Below are 16,086 nucleotides of genomic sequence, written 5' to 3'. Positions count from 1 at the left end.
AAAAAAGAACCCGAGACTATAATAATCATTTGAGGAGCCTATGGGACACGATTAAATGTAAAAATATCCATGCCATGGGGGTACCTGAAGGAAAACAAGACTTTGAAGAGCTATTTGAAAAAATGATAATAGAAAACTTCTCTCACCCGGTGAAGGAAATAGACATAAAACTCCAGGAAGCTCAGACAGTCCCCAAAACCAGGAACCCAAAGAGGCCCACACCAAGACACATCATAATTAAAATGCCAAAGGTTAAATACAAAGAGGGAATCTTAAAAGCAGCAAGAGAAAAGCAGTTACTTACCTACAAGGGAGCACCCATAAGACTGGCAGCTGATTTCTCAAAAGAAACCATGCAGGACAGAAGGGCTTGGCACAAAATACTCGACGTGATAAAAACCCAGGATCTACAACCAGGAATACTTTATCCACCAAAACTATCATTTAGAGTCGAAAGACAGATGAAGAGCTTCCCAGAGAAAAATAAGCTAAAGGGATTTATCGTCACCAAGCCAGTATTACAGGAAATGTCGGAGGGACTTCTTTGAGAAGAAGAAACATGTATCAAAAACAGGAATAAAGATGGTAATAACTACATTCCTATCAACAAGTACCTCAAGTGGAAAAAAATTAAGTGCTCCGACCAAAAGATAGTGAGGCTGAATGGATAAGAAAACAAGACCCCTACACATGCTACCTACAAGAGACTCACTTCAGATCAAAAGACACACACAGACTAAAAGGAAGGGCATGGGAAAAGATATGGCTTTGATGGACCTAGAGGGTATTGCACTGAATGAAATGGTTCAGATAGAGAAAGACAAATATCACATGACTTCACATACATGTGGAATCTAAGGGAAAAAAATCAACAACAACAACATCAAAAGTGGAAATAAACTCATAGGTACAGAGAATTTCTGGAGGGATACTAGATGAGAGGAGGGTTGGGAGGGACACAAAAAAGGCAAAGGGATTAAGAGGTACAAATGGATAGTTGCAGAGGAGACATGGAGATGTAGAGTGTAGCACGGGGAAGATGGTTAATAGTGTTTTAATAAATATGTAAGGGGGAAGAGGGGTACGAGATTGAGAGCGGTGATCACTTTGAGAGTTATGTGGATCTCTGATCACTACGCTGTACAAGTGAAATTGCTATATTATTGTATGCCAACTATAACTGAAAAAAAACCTCATTGAATTGTACAGTGTAAATATGAGCAACTTATTGTCTATTATATTTCAATAAAGATAAAAAAGACAAAATATATTTCTGAACATTTTAAAATTTCTAATTGCAAATGTAATATATAAGTGTTATAAAAATTCAAGCAAATAATGTAGAAAGGTAGAAAAGACAGTGACTCAGAACTATACATATGGAGATTTTTAGCAATATTGTGGACCGGTGTGAAAGCAGGTTAGAGGTGTGTGTGTGTAAATATGAGCAACTTATTGTCTATTATATTTCAATAAAGCCAAAAAAGAAAAAAATATATAATAAGGCTGAAGATAGAAAAAATAAAATAAAAATAAATTAATAAAGATATACCAGGAACTGAGAAGAGCAACTCCATAAAGAGAGATCACATGAGGCAGCCTGAAATGCAACCACACTTCCCACTTCCCTCATCCCTCACATGCAATAGGAAAAAGGCCTTCTGTAGACATGTTTCTCTGACAAACATATCTGTGCCGTACAGACTCAGCTTCAGGAATATCTGGAGCTTGCTCCCACGCCATCCTGGCAAATGATTAACGTGTAATTAAACCTGATAATTAGCTGTGGCCAGGAATTGATTGCTAATAGTCAGCAACTCAGGGGGCAGCTTTCATTGGCAGTTGAGTGCTTTGCCAGAAACTGCCTCCCAGAGAAAGCTGGGGGATTGGAAAGATGACTAAGGAGCCTCATAGTGGAAAAAATTAAATGTAGACCCATGAGATAATAATAGCAATAAAGAGAGGCAGAGCCTCCTACACGGACACCAAGTCAGAAATACCTCAGGTATAATTAAACCCTACTCTAGAATTAGCACCTTTTTGTAAAAAAAATCTTTCCTTGCAGTCTCAGCATTCTGTTGCCTTGGCAAAAAACCCTATCTCTTGACATTTGAAAGGTTTCTGTCCCATTTTCAAAGAGCCATCCCGGTGAAGACGCCTTTAAAAATGTGTTTTGTATCTGTAATGTCTTTATCGCATAATCCTCCCCCAACACACATGCACAGGCACAATCTGTTTATATCCTCTACCTGACTTCTCCGTAATGGGCATCCGCAATCCCCATTTTCACTGGCAAACCATGGGTAGGACATGCCATGGGACCCTGGTTGTAGGAGAGTGCCCCAGCAAGAAATGACTAAGATCTCCATATCACGGGGTGCTTGGGGAAGATGCATTTAAGTGTCTCCACTGTCTGGACTGGTGGCTTCCTGCTTCTCTTTGACCCTGGTCTCTGGGAATGGTGGGCTCCTGAAGCAGGTTGAGCTTCTTGAATTTAGGATTGGTGACTTATGCTTTTTTGACTGACTTCTGATCAGTTTTATCCCAACTGTCAGTTTTTAGGGACTCCTCTCTTCTATTTCCATTCTTGCCCATATTTGCTTCCTCTTAGCTTCCTGCTCTCTCTCTTCAAGATCCATGGTCAGAGCCTAATGTTGTTAAAATAAACTGTAGCTGAGAATTCTGTAAACTAGGAATACTTATGATTTGATCACAAGGGTGACAGTGATGATTTGGAAGATAACGCATTTAAGTCACTGTGCGGGTGGGTGGCACATGATAAGTGCTTAATAAACATTAGCCACTTTTAGTAGGAAAGCTGGTGGATGGGCGGGAAAAGGGTAAGAATGAATCTCAGAGAGAGTGTGCTGGTAGGAAAGGGACTTGGGTTGTGGAAATAAAATATCGGAATCCTGTTTACATGCAAAAGACACCATGCAGTGGATCCCATTTCATGAGCACTGATTTAGCCTTGTAGTCACAGAAACTCAATGTGGCACTTGGGAGGATGATTAAAGCTATTTAAGGATGAGCATGCTGTGTCTGAAAATTCCAGTGATAGAAAATTCACTTTAGTTTTGCTTTAGACTTCTTTGTCACAGTGGCGACAGTTATGTCTTCATTCAATAACTACACAGAGACTGTGTACTACTCTGTGGCAGGCATTAGGTATACTGCAGAAAGCAAAGCAAAGTCCCTGCCCTCATGTATCTTAACCATCTGGTAGGGAAAACAGATAAAAACTATGTATAGAATGTAAATAAGTCACTATAGGTGAAATGGTGGTATGAGTAACAGGAAAGAATCTCTTTCAGATAAGGTGATCAAAGAAGGCCTCCTTGAACTGAGATGTGAGGCAAATGAGAATAAAGAAAGCAAACAAAGAATGGATGTAAACCAGAAGGAGGGCCTACGGGAGGGAAAATAATAGTAATCCTTTACCATGTTTCAAGCTGCTGTATGCCAGCTTGAATTGTGGGGTCATCTCCTTTGACCCCACAATTCTGCCAGGAAGGAACAATTCTTCCAGGAGTTAACTGAGGCTCACAGAGCTCAAGTAAATTGCCCAAGGCAAGTGACAACACTGACTAATACTGAAGCACGTCAGCATCTAGCTATGATGCACAGCCTTGTTTCTGAAACGCAAGGTCATAGCAAGGTAATGGACCAGAACCAGCAAGAATGAAAAAAATCGAGGCTTCTTCTGGGCCGAGGGGACGGCCAGCAGCCATCATGATTGATTTAAAATGACTCTTTTAAAGAGAATTATGGTAATAGCCAATATGTTCAGAGTGAAGGTCTTGTGCTAGGCACAGTTCTAAGCCCTCCATGAACATCATTCATGTCCTCCTCCCACACCTCACAAGGTAAGAAGCACTGCACTCCCTGTTTTGCAGATGAAGAAAAGGGTGTACCAGCCCCTCTCTGCACCCACTTCTCCTCACCGCCGGGTCATACACAGACTCAAGCAAAAGCCAATACTTCAATTTGGAATTTTGACTGTGAGCCTTTAAACCATATCATACAAGCATTTGTTAAAACAGTTATCTGGGGAAGAGTGCAACACAGAGCCAGAGATAAGAGACTATCTTCAAGGATTGGGAAGGTTATCTCTTTGGGAAGCAAGACTAGAGCTGTTGGCCTCAAAAAGCAGAATTCAAGTCAGTGGGAGTAGTGAAGACTCAGTGCCTCACCCATATCCCTCTTACAGACTGTCCTCTCGAACTCAAGTTGCTGGAAGTGCTGGCTGCCAAGTGCTCACAGAGACATCTTTTTCTGAAGAACTTGCAGTGGAGATGTATCACAAACAACTAAATGTTTGTTTTGTCTGTCCCAGCCACTCTATTCAACCTGAATTTTGACACAAATAATGACTGTCTGAAAATCCAACTCCCTTCTTGTACAGCTCACTTTAATAATTACTAAAAAGCAAAAAAGATCGTGATTTGAAGATAAAATAAATTCCATGGCATATGATTATCTCCAGCAAGCAGACAAAAATAATTAAAAAAAAAAAAAAAAGACACCCCAAATGTGGCCCCAGGGGAAATACAGTTTTGGACTTTCTCCCTGCCCATATTTTATTTATCCCTTGGAACTCTCCCTCACTTGGACAATTTATTAGTCAATGATTGCAATTCTCTTTGCACACCTAATATTTGCCTCTTCACTTTTATCAAAGAAAGATGGAGGCGAAAAGCAAGGATGTCTAGCTGTAGCAAAAAGCAGTTGAGAAAAGTGTTATGCCAAGATCAAATATTTATCCTGTGGTAAACCAGCTAACAGACTGTAAAATCAAAGGATAATAAATCATTTGGAAAAAAGGGAGAAAAAGAGATCGATGTGAATAGTATAATTTGCCTTTCATCAGGTGCTATTGAGAATTTGAATTTTTTTTTTTTTGGTTATTTATCTAACAATAATTATTTATGACTTTCTTTTTTCTCATTTAAAAATACATTTTATTCCCCTCCCTCAGCCACTCAGATGGTTCAGTGTTATTAGATGATGTTTTGTGAAGGAGGCATCAAATTCCCTATTTGGTACCCTGTGAAAGGGAACATGTGTAGTTTTCTGCAACCCATGTCTCTTTTTCAATGGCTCCCACTGTTGTTACATGATTAAGAAATTGACTGAACTCTGGAGCATTTCAAAGAACAGCTGTGTTCAAATTACAAATTTCAGTAAATGAGATTTATGAAAAATTAACAGCAGCCAACTGGCCAATATTTCTCATCCATATTCACCTCTGCCCCTACCTGCCAAATCCAAATGGGCAGCATTTAATAAATTAGATATAGATAACAAAAGAAAAATAATAATGAAGAATTTGACATCTCTTCATCATTAATGTTTTCTAAAACTCTACCTTTTTAGTATTTTTAACAGTATCATTCATCTTGTTGCCTTTTCTAAAATTTTATTATGTACTTCAATTATAAAATCTTCATGGGGAAGTCTGCAACAGGGTCATATTTAGAAGATAATTGCTCTAAGATTTACCATCTGACTATTAATTTCCAGTGAAAATGACTTCATTATCAGAAAGCTTAGTGCTTATGTAATTTGGGCCTCTCGAAAATTTTTTTATTTATTTCTAACAGCTCTGATGAGATATAGCTCACATGACACACAATTCACTCATTTGAAGTGTACGATTCAATGATTTTTACCATATTCTCAGAGTTGACTTTCTTTTGAGCAATCACAATTCTGTTGTCTTGAGTTGGTCTTTTTGGAGGAAAACCCCCAGAGAAAAATCTACAAGAACTTCTAACCTCACAAACTTTGAACTCAAAGAACCAACATTTACTTTTCTTCCACCCCATGGGTTCTTTCTTTGTAAAATTTTAGTTTTACTTTTGGAAGTATTCATTTCACTAACTGAAGTTCTCCATCTCTGACGTCAATACAGAAGTAACTTCATTAAGTGGAAGTTGTACCGTCACTCCAAAAAGCAGGGTTGGGGATCTGCTGCTGGGAAATAAAACCTTGGTTTCCTTGTTTTTCCTTACAGATCTTTTGGGCACAGCTCAGTGCACACTCATCTTTATGACTTCACATTTGTTCAAGACAAGTGATTTATTAACAGTAGTACTAACATAGATTCATAGAGGAAAAATCTTTAGAAAGTATCAATGAACCAAGGTTCACTTTTTACACTTTATTTTGCCTGTGCATGTGTGCAGTTTGCATGGGCACACACATACACACATTCAGTCATTCATATCATGACTACAGGTCTGATTCTCCCTTTTATAAGAAAAGATCATTAAATGTGAACATTTACTATCCATTCAATTCCTATACATCATTCCCTCTCACCCCAGGCTTCCTGAACCTCTTGGAGGAATGAGGCCTGGGAGCCTGTATTTGTAACAAACTTTCCAGGTGACTGATGGTCCAACATTGGGGAACAAAGGCTACTCTGTCACATACTGAAGCCTGGGTATTCAGTACAAACAGTGGCTGATATTGAGAGAGACTGACACATGGGACTGAAATCCCTAACTGCTGTGGTCTGAATGTTTGTATCCTCCCAAAATTCATATGTTGCAATCCTAACCCTCGAGGTGACAGTACTAGGAGGTGGGGCCTTAGGGTGTTGATTAGGACATAAGGGTGGAATCTCATGAGCGGGATTAATACCATTATAAAAAAGGCCCCACGGGGATCCCTGCTTTTTCCACCACAGCGAAAGGATGCCAGCTGTGAAACAGGAAGAGGGCTCTCACCAGAACCCGGCCATACTGACACCTTGATCTTGGACTTTCAGCCTCCAGAACTATGAGAAATAAGTTTCTGTTCATATTCTACCCAGTCAGTGATATTTTTGTTATAGCAGGCTGAAGAGACTAAGATACTAACTGTTCTGAAGTCTGAGAGCACCCAAATCTGCACATGTGTTACTATATGCCTGCTCTCTGCCACATGTAGGGACTACGAGATGAATAAGACTCAGCTCTTGACTGTCTAGTGAGGATCTGGACATGTAAACCAATACATTACAATGAAGCGTTAAAAGAACAAAAACAAAAATCTGTATGCGACAAGGCCAATTTGGGGAAAACTTTTTAAACCACCACCAGTTTTCCTGTATCTCCCTTTTCTTCTGACCAGCCCTCTCATCCCTCACCCATACATGTAACCCCACACACATGATACACAAACGCACACACACACACACAATGTACATGTTCCCCATATCCTCCCCACTTGCACATCAGTCAGACAGGGTTGCCAAATTTAGCAAATAAAATGCAGGGTGCCAGTTAAATTAGAACATCAGACAAACATATTTGGGACATACTTATACTAAAAAGAAATTCATTATCCAAAATACTAATTTAATTGAGGGTCCCATATTTTACCTGGCAACTCCTCACGCTCGTGCGCGCTCTCTCTCCCTCTCTCTCTCTCTCTCTCTCTCTCTCTCTCTCTCTCTCTCTCTCTCTCTCTCTCTCTCTCTCTTACACACACACACACACACACACCTCTAACCTGCTTTCACACCGGTCCACAATATTGCTAAAATCTCCATAAGTACAGTTTTGAGTCGCTGTCTTTTCTACCTTTCTACATTATTTGCTTGAATTTTTATAACACTTATATATTACATTTGCAATTAGAAATTTTAAAATGTTCAGAAATATATTTTGTCTTTTTTTATCTTTATTGAAATATAATAGACAATAAGTTGCTCATATTTACACTGTACAATTCAATGAGGTTTTTTTTCAGTTATAGTTGGCATACAATAATATAGCAATTTCACTTGTACAGCGTAGTGATCAGAGATCCACATAACTCTCAAAGTGATCACCGCTCTCAATCTCGTACCCCTCTTCCCCCTTACATATTTATTAAAACACTATTAACCATCTTCCCCGTGCTACACTCTACATCTCCATGTCTCCTCTGCAACTATCCATTTGTACCTCTTAATCCCTTTGCCTTTTTTGTGTCCCTCCCAACCCTCCTCTCATCTAGTATCCCTCCAGAAATTCTCTGTACCTATGAGTTTATTTCCACTTTTGATGTTGTTGTTGTTGATTTTTTTCCCTTAGATTCCACATGTATGTGAAGTCATGTGATATTTGTCTTTCTCTATCTGAACCATTTCATTCAGTGCAATACCCTCTAGGTCCATCAAAGCCATATCTTTTCCCATGCCCTTCCTTTTAGTCTGTGTGTGTCTTTTGATCTGAAGTGAGTCTCTTGTAGGCAGCATGTGTAGGGGTCTTGTTTTCTTATCCATTCAGCCTCACTATCTTTTGGTCGGAGCACTTAATTTTTTTCCACTTGAGGTACTTGTTGATAGGAATGTAGTTATTACCATCTTTATTCCTGTTTTTGATACATGTTTCTTCTTCTCAAAGAAGTCCCTCCGACATTTCCTGTAATACTGGCTTGGCGACGATAAATCCCTTTAGCTTATTTTTCTCTGGGAAGCTCTTCATCTGTCTTTCGACTCTAAATGATAGTTTTGGTGGATAAAGTATTCCTGGTTGTAGATCCTGGGTTTTTATCACGTCGAGTATTTTGTGCCAAGCCCTTCTGTCCTGCATGGTTTCCTTTGAGAAATCAGCTGCCGGTCTTATGGGTGCTCCCTTGTAGGTAAGTAACTGCTTTTCTCTTTCTGCTTTTAAGATTCCCTCTTTGTATTTAACCTTTGGCATTTTAATTATGATGTGTCTTGGTGTGGGCCTCTTTGGGTTCCTGGTTTTGGGGACTGTCTGAGCTTTCTGGAGTTTTATGTCTATTTCCTTCACCGGGTGAGAGAAGTTTTCTATTATCATTTTTTCAAATAGCTCTTCAAAGTCTTGTTTTCCTTCAGGTGCCCCCATGGCATGGATATTTTTACATTTAATCGTGTCCCATAGGCTCCTCAAATGATTATTATAGTCTCGGGTTCTTTTTTCTTGCCATCTGATTGAGTGTCCTTGGCTTTCCCATCCTCTATATAGGTCATTTGATCCTCTTCTTTCTTCACTTTGTTTATCCCATTTAACATACTTCTCATCTCAGATAATGTGTTCTTCATTTCTGACTGGTTCCCTTTTATAATTTCCATTTCCATTTTTACGTTTTTTATCTCTGTTGATGTTCTCACTGAATTCATCTACCCTTCCCAAAAGTTCACTGAGCATCTCTATAACCAATGTTTTGAACTCTATATCTATTAAACTGCCTGACTCCATTATTTCTGGATCTCTGTTCTGTTTTCTCATATGGTTTCTGCTTCTTTGTCTTTCCATATTGACTGCCTTTCTGTGTTTGTTTCTATGTACTAAGCAAAGATCTTAAGTCTTCTGGTTATTAGCATGGCTTTGTGTGGTAGGTGTCCAGTGGCACAGTTCTGAGAGGGGTGCAGCTGCAGAGCAAATTTAGCCCAAGCCTATGCCCCTCTGAGGCCACCTGTTAAGATTCAGCAAGCAATCCACAGATGCTGTGCTTATAGTTGCCTCAAAAGGCCACCCCAGAAGCCAAGGCAAGCTGCCACCAATGTAAGTCCGGGCGATTCTCAGCAAGGAGCATCTGACTACCCGAGGATACAGCTAGATGTGACGTGGGTGGGGCTGCGAGTTGGGAGAGGCGAAGTTTCAGTGAAGCCTCTGGGTGGAGCAACCTCTGTTATCCAGTTAGATAATAACGTCTCTGCTATGGTCGTGCTGCCTCAGCACAATGGGAGGAGGGAGGGCTCAATAGTGGAACAGTAGATACCGCCTGCACTTCTGTAAAGAGTGAGTCTCACTTTGGCCCTCACTCTAACAACTCAATCTCCCCCTGTAAGTCCCTGGTGCCCCCTGCACAGCCAAACTGGTGCTGGTGCTCAGAGCGAGCAAGTCTGATACCACAAAAGCCCGCTCGCCAACAGGGCCCCTTTAAGAGGCGTCTGCAGCTGCCAGCGGCTGCTGCTGCAGCTGCAGCCTCTGTCTCACTCAGCCACTCAGAGCCAGGCAGCCTCGCATCCTCGCCTCATCCTACCTTCTGCCTTTGCAGGGTGATTTCTTAGATATCTCTTTAGTTATATGGCTTGTTCATCTAGATCCCAGGTGATTTTTCCTTGCTATTTGTCCTTGTTTCTGTCACAACTTTGATTTGGTCACCAGAGGGATGAACAGAGCCTCTACCATCTATGTCATTTTTTTTCCCCCAGAAATATCTTAAATGCATATTAAGTCCCCTTAAGCCTTTAGCATTCCTGGAAATGTGCCCTTCCTCACCAAGTTCATAAACTGCTGCAGAGAGCATTATGTTTCTGGGGAAATATGGGGGCTTTAGAAAGGGCAAGAATATAGGTCCAGTGAAAAGGACAGCTGAGAATGGACACTGGGGAAGGTAACCAGGAGGGCCCTAGGTATAGGGACAGCTAAATACTTTTTTTTAAAATGGTAAAAGCAATTGCAACAATAACAGTTACAAGGACTGTTACATTTGGTTGTGTGTTATGTCCTCTGCTTGCCCCTCCCTCACATCCAGAAGGCATCTTTTTCTAATTTATATAAAGGTTCCATAGATGCTACAACCGCCTCAGTGAGTTTGCATTTAGGAAAATATGTTACATGCTAACTAGTGTGCCAATTGGCTTAAGAGTCGCTACTCCCAGTGGAAACCTCCCTATTACAGTAGGAACACTGCTCCAGAAATGCAGAGCAGTAGCAGGTAACATGAGCACTTGTCTAGTTCACACATTGTATGCTGTCACCCCTTCTTTAGACTGTCCTACCTCACACTCGACTCCTGAGAGAGGTGGAAGACTGTATTTGCCAAATGGCTGTAATATGCTCTTCACCTATGTGACTCTCAACCTGGAATTCAGACAGAGTTGCAGGTGCTTCACCTAACAGAGAAGAACAGAGTTGATGCAGATGGCTTTGGAGGCTGGGCCATAACAAGTGAGGCAGCTTTCACCTCAAGTCTAACTACTCTGAGGCCGCAATGCTGTGAGGTAGCCACACTGCATGGAGGGGCAGGTATAGACTCTGAGTCATCCTAGTCCAGGCACCTGATATGTGCAGGAATGAACCATCAAAAGATTCCAGTCCCCTGCCATTACATCACCACCAACTCTGAGCCTTCCCATCTGAAACCCCAACATGCCATCCCCACTAAGTCTTGTTTCATTTCCTAATCCACAGAATCCACGAGCATAACTCACTCTGTGTCGCAGCATCTTCTTACACAGCCATAGTACCTGGAACAATAGAACAGGATGCCACCTGCCCTATGAACCTGGTGAGAGCCAAAAGCTTCTATCAAAGCCTAGAAAACGAAGCAGTATAAGCAAGGCCAACTGCATTGTCCTGAAATCAACCAGACTTGGGCTGCTTCCCTCTTGCCTATATAGTACTTTGAGGCCATTTGATCACACCAAGACAGAAATTGCAGGACATAAAGAATCAGCAACCAGCAAAAATAACTTTAATCTCTCATTATTGTCTGCCAGAAGCCATGCTAAGCTGTATCCAGATTGTCTAACACTCTTTCTATGCTCTAGGGAAGTTAAGTTCTTTTAATAGTTTGAATATCACTCAGCAGCGGGGCAGGACAGAAACTCTTGCATGTACAATTAGGCTAGGAGAGGGGTAGTTTGATGTCTTTTAGTGCTTTTCCCCAGAAAGAAATTGTGAGGCCATGGTACTATCCTATCCCAACTTTCTTGAGCCATTTTGGCGCAACAAAGTATAAGCTTCTCCCTAATATGAATAAGAATATGACTAAGAATAAGTATAACAAGCAAGCATGATTTTTAAATAAAGGAGTGTTCAACAGAGGGTTTATAAACATTAAAAATTCTCTTACTAGAGCAGATAGATATCCAGCCCCATTTCTGAAAACAGACACAGAAAACTTAGAAGGCCCCACAAAAAGAATGTTAGAAACTAGCTACTAGTTCATTAATTCTATCAATTGCCCAAGAAATAAAAAAGCCATTACACAGTGTTGTCAGGGGTCTCCAGGCCTAGGTAAGGCTGAGGGGCTCCCATGACACTTGCATATAGTTTAAATAAGCATCTGCAGTGATTTACTCACAGCCAAGAGGATGCCTCAAATCACCTCTGTGCCTTCATGGAACTCACCATTGAAAACACTCATTGTTGCCAAGAAGTAGAAAAGTCAGGACCATGAAAACATTTTGGATCAATTGGAGAGGTTGTGCACTGCTATACAGCAACAAAAATAATGGTGCTCATTTTTCATAGTGACATCAGCAAGGACAAGGAAGAACTCTCACCTGGAGCCTCTGCCGGTGACAAAACATGCACCAGATGGACCTGGTAGCATGTTCCTGAGACTTGGCTTAAGAGAGCTCTGTGTATATTATATACTAACAGTCTGCCTGGATGGGACAGCATTAATCCGGGATCTCTTGTGAAATGATAAAGTACAAGGTATTTCCAACTCTCCAATAAGTGACGTGATGTAGTGCCCCAAGCATTGGCCTCAGACAAGTTTGAATCATAGCCTAACCACCAACCTATAAGACCTTGAAAAAGTTATTCTAGCCTCTTTGAAACTCATTTCTCATAACCTGTAAAATAAGGAGTTTGGACCGGCATGGTGTTCCCCAAAATGTGTTTCTTAGAGTCCTAATTTTACAAGACATTTCATAGATTAAAAAAAAAAAAAAAAGGAAAAAAAGGAAAAATACCCCGTGATCAAATCAGTTTGGAACATGCAGCATACTGGATCACTCTTTTGGAGAATCACAAGATGCACTAATATACAGAGTTCTGAAAAGTCCTGCATTAAAGGAGCTTGTTTTACTTTATTTAACCAAGCATTTCCAAAACATCATTGACCATGAAACTCTCTTAACCTGTAACTCCTATTAAAATTTAGAGAGTGGTTCCATGGAACCCATTTTAGGAAATACTGAGCTATGTTCATTTATACATTCATTCACTAACACATGTTCTCTTCATCTCCCCCAAGCTCCAGAATTCTTTCATTCCACCTCAGTTTGTTTGTTTGAGTGAGAAACCTGCCAAGCAGTTTCCAAGAAAGCCAATGGCATCAGAACCAGATCTGAGACACGACATATTTTCTGCCAAATTTGGCTGAAGGACAGCCCCAGGTCTCATTAGTAAGATATTGGTGTTAAAAATATTGGTAAATAAGTTCTCCAGGAATGGCAACAAGAAAAAAAACTTAATGGAAGTGCTAAAAAATATTTTTATCATCATGCCAAGGGTTCCTATTTTGCTCCGTATGCTTCTCCCACCATTTAGCCACTGCCAGGTTGACTAGGATAAACCATTCCTCCTTAATAGCCCCCAAAATATAAAGAATATCCCCTTTTCCCCAAAAGTAGACAGCCCTGAACAATGTTTTATTGTTATTTTGAGAACTGAATATTTATCTTGCTCTACTTCAGATAAAATGCCTGTCCCTAATCCAAGGATACCAACCAGGTTTCTGATCTATTTTCTCCCCTTGCTAGGACTGCTGGGCAGAGAAGGATTCTAAGGCCATCTCTGGAGTCAGGAAGAAAGAGTTCTGTGACTGATTACTGACATCTGCAAGGGAGAGCAAAGACCTGTGTCATGGACCTACTGGCCCGGCTCTAAACTCAGGTGAGGCAGAATCCACTACCCTGAAACAACAGGACTATTACAATAATCACCACAGGGGAAATGTAAACAAGCGCTCTTTTTAAAATATATACATTTATTTACACCACCAGCACCAGAGAAGAAAAAATGTGGAAAATGAGTCCATTTTAGTACACACTCAGATCCTAACACTGATTCTAGTGAGATTCAAGTTAATAAACCTCTGAAATGGAAGATCGAGTTGTAGTTGCTATAATCCCCATTTTATTTTGTTATAGACAATATGTGCCCACCAAAAGTAACTTTATTATTCTTCTGACGCTTTCTAATTCAGAAATCGGTGATTCCAGCCATGAAATGTGCTGGCCAAACCAGAGTGCTGGTTGTGCCTGAAGAAGGGTCTGTGCTTGGCCCCCTTGGGTCTCCACACAGCCCCGGTGGCCCTGCAATCAAATTCATATGAACATGTTAGTGACAGCTACTTCCTCCTTCTCAGTTACTACTACCTTATAGTGAAAGGGCAGAAATAATTGAGCTGCTCTGGACTCTACTCTCTTTTAAGGGGTGGGGAGCACCTCCAGGTAAGCACAGTCTAGAGTTACTGACCTCAGACCCCAAACACTCAGAGGTTCCCAAATGAGTAGGGACTCCATCCATGCATTAGGCAAGGAATTTCAAGAGACCTGGGTTCTAGATGAGCACTGTCCAACAGTACTGTCTGTTACAGTGGAAATGTTCTATAATCTGCCTGCTCAGTAAGGTAACCTTAAGTGTCTATGGAGCACTCATAATGTGGCTGACGTCACTGAGGAAGTGGAATGTCTAATTTTTTCATTTCAATTAAAATAAATTTAAATAGTCACTATGGGACTTTGGTCAAGTACCTTCTCCAGCCCTCAGTTTCACTTCCTACAGTCCTCCCAAATCCATGCGCTTCTTTCCATCCCTCTACTAGCACTCTAATCCCCTTAATTTTTGGAGGAATTTTCATACTGTGCTCCACTGTGGTGGCACCAGTTTATATTCCCACTAACAGTGCACAAGGGTTTTCTTTTCTCCACATCCTCACCAGCATTTATTTCTTGTCTTATATGTTTTTTGGGTTTTTTTTTTTCCTTGAATTTTCACAGAATACCCCTGACATCTCTGAAAGGATCCACAAGAAAGTAGTAATATTGGATGTCTCCAGGCAAGGAAACTGGGTGGCCAGGGGATGTGTTTGTGAGGGAGATTGGGTGCTAAGTACACTTTTAAACCTTTTTAGTTTTTAATCATGTGAAAGTATTAAATTAAAAAAAATAAATCTTGTTAAAGACAGATATAGACTCAACAAAAGCTATTTTCATTGTGAGTGAAAAATAAAGTAGCATAAAATTCCTTTTCTAAGCTTGCTCTTCTCGCACCCTCCAACCCTCACATGGTTGGCTGAGCTAGCTGAGGAGAGGCTTCTGGCCAGGAGAAGGCATTCTTGGGTTGAGAGAAGGGTGTCAGGAGAAGGCTATCACTAGGGAATGAGTAGTTGCATGGCTTCCAGGGAGGGATAGCCCAGGAATGAAGACAGACCTACTCCAAGGCTCCTCACCTATAATTTCAGACACGAGAGACAAAGAACCAGGAAGTTTCTGGAGAGAGAAAAAGGCAAATACAAGCCAATTCAAAGGTCTGGGAATGAGAGGAACACTGGATTTCAGCAGCAGTAACAGGCAAAAGACAATGAACAGAGCAGTCAGAATTCTGAGCCAAAATATCAATCAAAAGCAAAGACAGAATGCAAACCTTTTCGGATTTACAGGGACCCAGGAAATTATCTTCCAGTTGTTTTCTTGGAAAGTTGTTAGAGAATAGGCTTCAGCAAAACGAAGGAATAAAGCAAGAGAATTAGGCTTAGGATCCAGGCGAGAGCAGAGGCTCACAGGAGCCCCAGGAGCCAGATGAGTCTGGGCGGCACTGCAGAAACAAGAAGGATGGGGTTGCCATAGGGCTCCACATGGCTTTGAAAACATAAAATGGCTAAGCTAGGCAATAGACCACCTGTGACACCTGGCTGCCAGGAGCTTCTCTGCTTACACCTTAGAGAATACGACCTTCATCCCACCCAGGGGAGTTCAAGACAATGAGTTGTGGAAATAGACTGTGTTTGTGTTGTTTCTTCTAATTTTAGAATTTAAAAGCCTCTGAGCCATTGGCTGGTAGGGATGAGGAAAGGACCCCACAGACTGAATTGCCCCACCCTGGGTCCCTGGTCCATTTCTGTCCAATGACAAGTCATAGTTCAGGTGCCCTTTGGAAAGCTTTCTCTAACCTTACCCCCACCCCCTTGCCAGCTGGATCAAGCGCCATCCACTAGGACTCCATCATCACTGCAGGAAAGCCCATGTCCATTAGTGCTGTGCTCCTACACCCAGCATGGGGCCTGGCACACAGAGTGGGTTCAGTAAATTATCCCCCGGTCTTCTCTGGAACTGAGCCACCTGAGGGAGGAGGCGTGGAGCACAGCTCCCTGCCCCAAGAATCTTCCTTTTTGGGT

Source organism: Rousettus aegyptiacus, unplaced genomic scaffold (assembly GCF_014176215.1).
Source record: "Rousettus aegyptiacus isolate mRouAeg1 unplaced genomic scaffold, mRouAeg1.p scaffold_m13_p_4, whole genome shotgun sequence".
In the NCBI taxonomy this organism is placed as follows: Eukaryota; Metazoa; Chordata; class Mammalia; order Chiroptera; family Pteropodidae; genus Rousettus; species Rousettus aegyptiacus.
This window is presented reverse-complemented; position numbering follows the sequence as displayed.